The sequence below is a fragment of the Phyllostomus discolor genome, chromosome 6 (genome assembly GCF_004126475.2).
Source record: "Phyllostomus discolor isolate MPI-MPIP mPhyDis1 chromosome 6, mPhyDis1.pri.v3, whole genome shotgun sequence".
In the NCBI taxonomy this organism is placed as follows: Eukaryota; Metazoa; Chordata; class Mammalia; order Chiroptera; family Phyllostomidae; genus Phyllostomus; species Phyllostomus discolor.
This window is the reverse complement of record NC_040908.2, coordinates 106,164,784-106,172,751: the sequence shown is the minus strand read 5'-3', so window position 1 is coordinate 106,172,751 and position 7,968 is coordinate 106,164,784. Positions and strand designations below refer to the sequence as shown.

At 36.5% G+C, this 7,968-nt stretch overlaps 1 pseudogene; it reads left to right on the top strand.

The window, feature by feature from the left end:
- The first annotated feature begins 205 nt into the window (after positions 1-205).
- LOC114500787 lies at positions 206-835 on the top strand (annotated as a pseudogene).
- Positions 836-7,968: the final 7,133 nt, after the last annotated feature.

Genomic DNA, 7,968 nt, shown 5'->3' with positions numbered 1-7,968 from the left:
GGATTTAGGTGACAACCAATATCATGCTATTGGAAATCCTAAGGATTTGATTTACTCCATCCTACAGTCTTTAGACATGTGCATTTTATAATACCTTCCAATACCAAAATGACGAAGTACATTAATTTTAGAGATTATTTAAAAAAAACAAAAATAAAAAACAAAAAAGGAAAGATGCTCTCTCTTTGCCACATCTACTGCAAGGATGAAGACTATTCTCAGCAACAACTGTCAACATCCCAGAAAATGTCCACATCACTCTGCAGAGGCACACAGTTATTGTGGAGGGGCCCAGGGCACCCTGTGAAGGGACTCCAGTCACATCAATGTAAAACTCAGTGTCCTTGGAAATAAAAAGAAGAAGCTTCTGGTTAACAAATGGTGGGGAAATAGAAGGGAACTGGCCACTGTTTGTACTATCAGCAGTCAGGCACAGAACTCGATGAAGGGTGTTAGGCTGGGCTTCTGTTATAAGAGGAGATTGTGTACACTCACTTCCCCACCAATGTCATTATTCAGGAGAATGGTTCTATTGTTCAAATCAGAAATTTCTTGGACAAAAAAAACACACCTGCAGGGTTCAGGTGAGGTCAGACGTTGCTTGTTCAGTATCTCAAGCCCAGGAAGATGAGTTGATTCTTGAAGGAAACAACATTGAACTTGTTGAACTTGTATTAAATTCAGCTGCTTTGATTCAGCAAGCCACAGCAGTTAAAAACAGGCTATCGGAAAATTTTTGGATAGTATTTATGTTTCTGAAAAAGGAACAGTTCAGCAGGCTGATGAATAAGAGCTAACTTGTCCATCCATAGAAACAGGAAGATTTCGAATGATTCTTCACACTTATTTGCATTATTTTACAGATGCAGTAAAAACCATTTATTGATTTGGGAAAAAACAAAGAAACAAACAAACATCTTTGTAGCTCAGATTCAGATCTCATGTAAATAGGTTATTTGGGGGAATAACTCTCTGGGTGGCTTTAAGTTTGTATTGTTGCACTAGGAACATACCTGCTACTTATAACAAAATTATAGAGAAGAAAGGCCTGCTATTGTTGGCCATTTAGATCACAGCCAAGAGGCAGCTCTTCATAATGTAATCCCTGGTGACTTGTATAACCTAGTTTAAAATGACTGAAACGATGAAGCCCAAAACACTTTTACTGAGACAGTATTAAATAGGCTAATAGAACTTAATTGCTCCAATAGTTTTGCCAGATTCATTATCTGGAGCAAGAAGTAAAAGTTTGAACATTTAATTTAGAATTTTTTTAAAAATGCATACAGCACTTGAGTAATCTCAGGAGTCAACACAAAAATCTTCAGTCTGAGAATTAACTTGGGATATTTAGTTTAGAAATCAAGGGACGTAGCTGAAGAAAAAAAATGCTTTAGCAATGATAATAGGTATTTCTTTGGCCTAGTAAAATCAAAGAAAATATATGCTATCTGTTCAATGTATGGCTTCATAGACTAGACTCAGAGTAGTAAACAAGCTCTAGACAAGATTCTTTAGCAGGTGAAAGTATTCTTCACTTGGCTTTATTCATTTCTTCTCCTTGTTCTCTCTTCACCACTGGTCTAATCCCTTACCAGAATCCCTTAGCGTCTAAACATTTATTGCTTTCTTTTCTACAGCATGTTTTCCCTAATTCTTCAATACCACTGTCCTTTCTCCTACTCCATTAGACATTTGCTCCCTCTCAAGTGACCAATGAATAAACTGACAAATTATTGTTAATAAATAATAATTAGCTTCCACATATATATTTTCTATCCTTGGTAAGATACTCATAATTTAAAATACTCTTCATCTTGAAAAGGAGTAGCAATGTAATGCCAATACAGTAGACCTCATCAAGAAATTAGGCAGTATTGCAAGAATTCGTTTGAATAGACTATCTAAGCCTACACAACTTTTGTGTATCACTACACTGGGTTCTGTCATTGCCAAGAGAAATCCTCAGTTTCAAATCAGGATGCATGCTACTGACGAGAGCAAGTGGGTTATCTCTGAATGGAAGTGCTGGTTTCTGGCACAGACCTACCTCTTCCCAGCCAGACTTCCATGACTTCTCCACCTTTGTGGCTACATGTTAAGAGGGGCAGGAAGGGATTTTTCATCTAAAAGGAGATCAAAGAGGTTGGGGCAGAAGGTGGAGCAAGGGTATTGTAAGTGAGAGAACAATAAATCACCAGTTCTAATCAATACCAAAAAAAAGAAATGAACATCCTGTGTATGTATTAAGAATTTTAACTCAGACAAGGGTTTAATCTCCAAAATATATAAAGAACTTACATGACTCCACTCTAAGAAGACAAGTAACCCAATTAAAAGATGGGGAAAGGACTTGAACAGACACTTCTCCAAGGAGGACATACAGAGGATCCAGAGACACATGAAAAGATGTTCAATATCACTAGCTATCCGAAAGATGCAAATTAAAACCACAATGAGATACCACTTCACACCAGTCAGAATGGCCATCATTAACAAAGCAACAAACAACAAGTGTTGGAGAGGTTGTGGAGAAAAGGGGACCCTAGTGTACTGTTGGTGGGAATGCAGACTGGTACAACCACTATGGAAAACAGTATGGAACTTCCTTATAAAACTAAAAATAGATCTGCCTTTTGACCCAGCAATTCCACTGCTGGGACTATATCCTAAGAACCCTGAAACACCAATCCAAAAGAACCTATACACCCCAATGTTCATAGCAGCACAATTTACAATAGCTAGGTGCTGGAAGCAACCTAGGTGCCCATCAGTAAATGAATGGATCAAAAAACTAGGGTACATTTACACAATGGAATTCTATGCAGCAGAAAGAAAGAAGGAGCTCCTACCCTTTGTGACAGCGTGAATGTAGCTGGAAAACATTATGCTAAGCAAAATAAGCCAGGCAGTGAAAGACAAATACCATATGATCTCACCTTTAACAGGAACCTAAATAACAAAATAAAGAAACAAGCAAAATATAGTCAAAGACACTGAAATAGAGGATAGGGTGACAGTGACCAGAGGGGAGAGATGAGGGAATTTCAGGGGAGAATGAGATGGGTTTACAGGAACAAATATAAAGGACACATGGACAAAACTAGGGGCAGAGGGATGGGTGGGTGGGCTGGACTGGAAGTAAAAGGCAGAAAACTGTAGTTGTACAATGATTAAAATAAAAAAAAGAATTTTATCATTCTCCTCTCTCTACCAAGAGACTTATAAAAGTCTAAATTGATTTTGTCTAGAGTACTTCTGCATGTCCTAATTTTTAAAAGTTGCCTCAGTGCCTTATATGTGTGTTTGTGTGTGTATGTTTGTAGAATAGTTTCTACACACACATTTCTGCTTCTGCTAATGGCATGAGCAAAGTAAAATATTCAGTGTTTTTTTTTTTAGCCATGATCAGCTTTATCTGGCTTATTTGGAACACAATTAGTCTGAGGTAATTTAAAATTAAGTTTAAAATACTGACACATTTTAGCCCTGGCTGGCATAGCTCAGTGGATTGAGCGCGGGCTGCGAACCAAAGTGTCGCAGGTTCAATTCCCAGTCAGGGCACATGCCTGGGTTGCAGGCCACAGCCCCCAGTAACCGCACATTGATGTTTCTCTCTCTCTCTCTCTCTCTCTTTCTCTCTCCCTCTCTTCCCTCTCTAAAAAATAAATAAATAAATAAATAAAATACCGACACATTTTCTACATAAAATGCAATTTTTTTCTTGCTAAGTGATATACTAAAAGTAAATTAAAAATACAGACTTTTAAATAAATATACTTTTACCCAAGGAAGAACTTCTATTTCCTTGTGTAGGCATTTTATATTTTGTTTTTGCATAATCTAAGTGTGGTAAAAATAATGTGGTCAATAATACTTGGAATCTGTTTTTTACTGTTTATTTGCTTATGATTTGTTTATTATGCAGTAAACAATGAAAAAAATTTATAGAATGAATAGTGGGGATTTTGCAGAGTTTGGAGTAGCTCTGTAATAACTTTAGGGTATTACTAATAAAGAGATTCTTCTATTATTAAAGTTTTACAAAACACTGATGAAGTCATTCATTCAAGAAATTCGAACTGGACACCTGTGAAAGGAATAACATTGTCCCAGTGGAAGTGTCAGTCTAGAGATGGTACTATGCCTCTGAGTGATTGTGGTGAAAATTTTGTGGGAGATCACCGAACAAGACAAAAATTAACATATGTTAAATTAAAACACAAATGATTTTTCTTAACTAATTGATTAATTAATGAACTAATCAACCGAGCATGGCTATTTCTGAACATTTAAGTTGTTAACAATTTTAAAAGAGGTACATAATGTGCTGGTTGAAAGCAAGCTTTTATTATTAAGAATGTAATTATGTTACGTTGCTATGCCCTGAGTAAACTTATTCGGCATTTTCATATTGTGCTTAAACAATTTTATATATTATCTCATAACACCTCATTAGGCAGGTTATTATGTTAAATGAACAGGATTTCCTGACCTGCCATAGTCACACAATTAGCAGCAGAGCAAGTACTAGAAAATCACTTTCTTACCCTCTGCCTCTATATTAGTTTCTCCTTTAGATTTTCTTTTGAATGCTTCTTCTTTTTTTACTTTTTTTTTTACTTCTTATTTTCTTTTTATTATACCAATATATGACTACTAGGTAATACCTAACATTGCCCAGACTCTCAAAAAGACAGTGCTGCAGAAAGACGTTTAACAACTTGAAGACTGGTTAGAATGAAGGGATTTTACAACACAAGATTCCTTAGGTAGCTTTAGGTGAATGGACTATCTCCTAGAGAGCCCTCACACTTAACTCCACATGCCCTGGAAAGACTAGCAGCTCTTTTCCTTACTTTGCAAGAGTTAAAAATAAAAATGTGAAGCCAAAGCATCTTCACAAATGCACACCACAACAATGCAGGCAGAGGTAAGTGCGGGTCTACAGGGGGGCCTTCCTGCTCACATTCACAAATGACAGTCAGCAACAGAACGTTCTACTGTCATATGATATTTATCCAAACAAAGAATAAACCCAGGATATACATAAAATTGTTTTACTACTGTGCCATTCTTTTATTTGAAACATGAACAAAATAAATAGAAGATCAAAGTGAATATTTAAAGAGAAAAAAATATCAATGCATTGACTAATTTAAGCTACCTTAAAAAATTAGATGACACCTTTATATCTTTCTACATTCTCTGCCTACGATGAATTAGAAAAACTATATAAAATCAGAGTTAAGAAAGGAACATGACTACTGTAGGAATTTTGAATTGTAAAAACCAAAGTCTCTAACAAGTTATTAGTTGCTGACAATATTATAGATTACATGAGCTGTGATTATTACTGAATTTACATTAACATTACATTCCAAATTACAATGACTCTAGTCATTCATTTGCCATTATTTTTTCAGAAAGTTTCACAGAATCTTTCTGAGAATCACAAATTTCTTGCCTATATCTTTGAATCAATGCGTTGTCCTATTGGAATAAAAACACAAAATTGCTCCTTCACATCTCAATCTTCAGCAGACATCTATTTTTCGTGGCAGTCACCACCACTGCTCTTCTTGGTGAGATGCAAGACCTATTCTGTTGATTCCATAACCACCATGCCCTCATTAAAGCTTCTATGGTATGTCAGCAATTGTGAAACAAGAGAAAAAGGCTTTTTTCTTCCCTTTTTGTGCTCAGACATGGGCAACCTGCTGCCAGTTGACCTGGTCCTTAACTTATGATTTGATACAGCTCTTTCTAGGTACACACAATTTCTGCCATGCCACCAAAACTTTAAATTTTGTCTATCTATGCTATTGCCTAGGTGATATTATCATGTCCCAGTGATTAAGATAGACCCTATATGTTCATAGCTTAGAAATAAACTTCCTCCTCATTCTCTCTTCTTCACTCCAACCATGAAAATTCAACTGCCCACTTAATATCTCCACTTGCATGTCCAATAATGCCATCAATCTCATGTTTGCAAAAGAGCTTCCTGAGGTTCTTTTCTTACCTATTATTCTAGACCTCACTAAATGACACCTCCATTTTTTCCAGTTGCTTAAACGGAAACGTTTAGAGTTTATGGAGTACTCCCTTTGTCTCACTCAGCACATCTACTCTTTTAACACATCCCAATTACATGAGCTTTGAAATGTATCCCAATCACATGGGCTTTAAAATGTAAGAAGTGGTCCATGCTGCTGGCTGGACTATTTCTCACCTTACCACCTTCACGGCTATCACCCAGTCCAAACCACATCATCTCTACCTGAATCACTGTTATAGTATTAATGGTCTCACTTCTTCTATATCTGTTTATTGTCCACATAATTACACATAGCAGTCCTTTTAAAGCTTGAGTTGGATAATGCCACCTTTCTCTTCAAAATTCAAATGATTTCCCCTATCACTCAAGACACTTTGCTATGGCCTGTAAGGTCCTCATGATCTGACTCTCGAGACCCCCACCCACTACGTCATTGACTTCGACTCCTGCCATTTTTCTCCCTAATCCTGTGTATCAACGGATACTTCTGCGTGGTTTGCTGTCACAGTCCCATCACATTTCTCAACAAATATCCTGTCACTAGGGAAACCTTCCCAGATCACAATATAAAACAGCACATGCTCCACCACTCTTAATCCACCTTAATTTGCCTTATTCTTATTTACCACAAATTCTGGGGCCAATCTCCTTGGATTTCTAGCTCTGCCATTTAATAACTATCAGCTTAGCCAAGTTATTCTGAGCCTCATTTACCTCAGCTATAAAATGAAAATACTAATCATATTGCTCTCATAAATAGATTAAAAATAAAAATATTTTAAAGAACATCAATTATATCTGGTGACAGGGAAAAAAAATTGAGAAGCTATAAATTAAAATTACAGTGGCCAGAAAGTGAGAGAAAGAGACATAAGAATTAGCCTGTTAATAGCTGTGGATCAGCTCTGACAAACGAGTGCTCTCATTCCTGTACATCTGCTGAAATTTAGGATTAATTTCCAGGAGCCTATTTCCTCAATTATCAAAATAGCCAGTCATCAGAGAACCCCAGGAGCCTCCACTTTTTATTTACACATGAACTTTCAGTCTGCTGCCCACAGCTAATTCATAGGCGCTGACACTTCTTCCTTGCACACTCTGCTGAGCTTGGCCCAGAACAAGCCCCCCTTCACCTTCTACCATCCGCTTTGCCTATAGCTAATGTAAATCCTTTTATAATGGCTTACATCTTTCTTCCCCTTACTTGGTGCATAAAAACACTTGCAAAATTCTGGAGGACAGACGTGTTGTCTTTCCTATCTATTCGTGCTGCTGGTGACTTAGACTCCATGCCCCAATACCAGTCTTCTTTTTTTCTTTTTTCTTTTATTAGCAATGGCATCATAAACTGTTTCTTTTAAAAAAGACTTTCACCCTTGGATGTTAAATTTTTGGCTTAATACTTGTATATAGTGTTACATGACTGTTTACTACTAGCACTTACATTTTTTTTACTATTATCATAATTATGATTCATAAAACTCACTATCAACACCATAGTATATAGTTCTTTGTTCACATATTCTTTCATTGGAATGGAAGTCCATGGGAGTACAGACTTACACAGTCTTTGTTTTGCTCACTGAATAACTCCCAGTGCATTTAAGTGTCTGACATGTGGTAAGTACTCAATGTTTGTTGGAAAAATAAATGAATGAAGGTGACTGGACTAGGGCACATTTTCTCTCTGTTTGTAGGCTGGTCCCAGAATTAGTGTTATCCTTTATAATCATTTTTGTGTTTGAATATAACAACCACCAAGAAAAATAATATGTTATACTTTTATGGCTCTTATTTTTCAGGAAACTATCTGCCAAGTACAAGGGAAACACACAAATATTATGAGAGCAGCAAGTCTTTCTAATCCTTCAGATTTTCATGGTCATCAGAATGAAAAGGGGCTATGA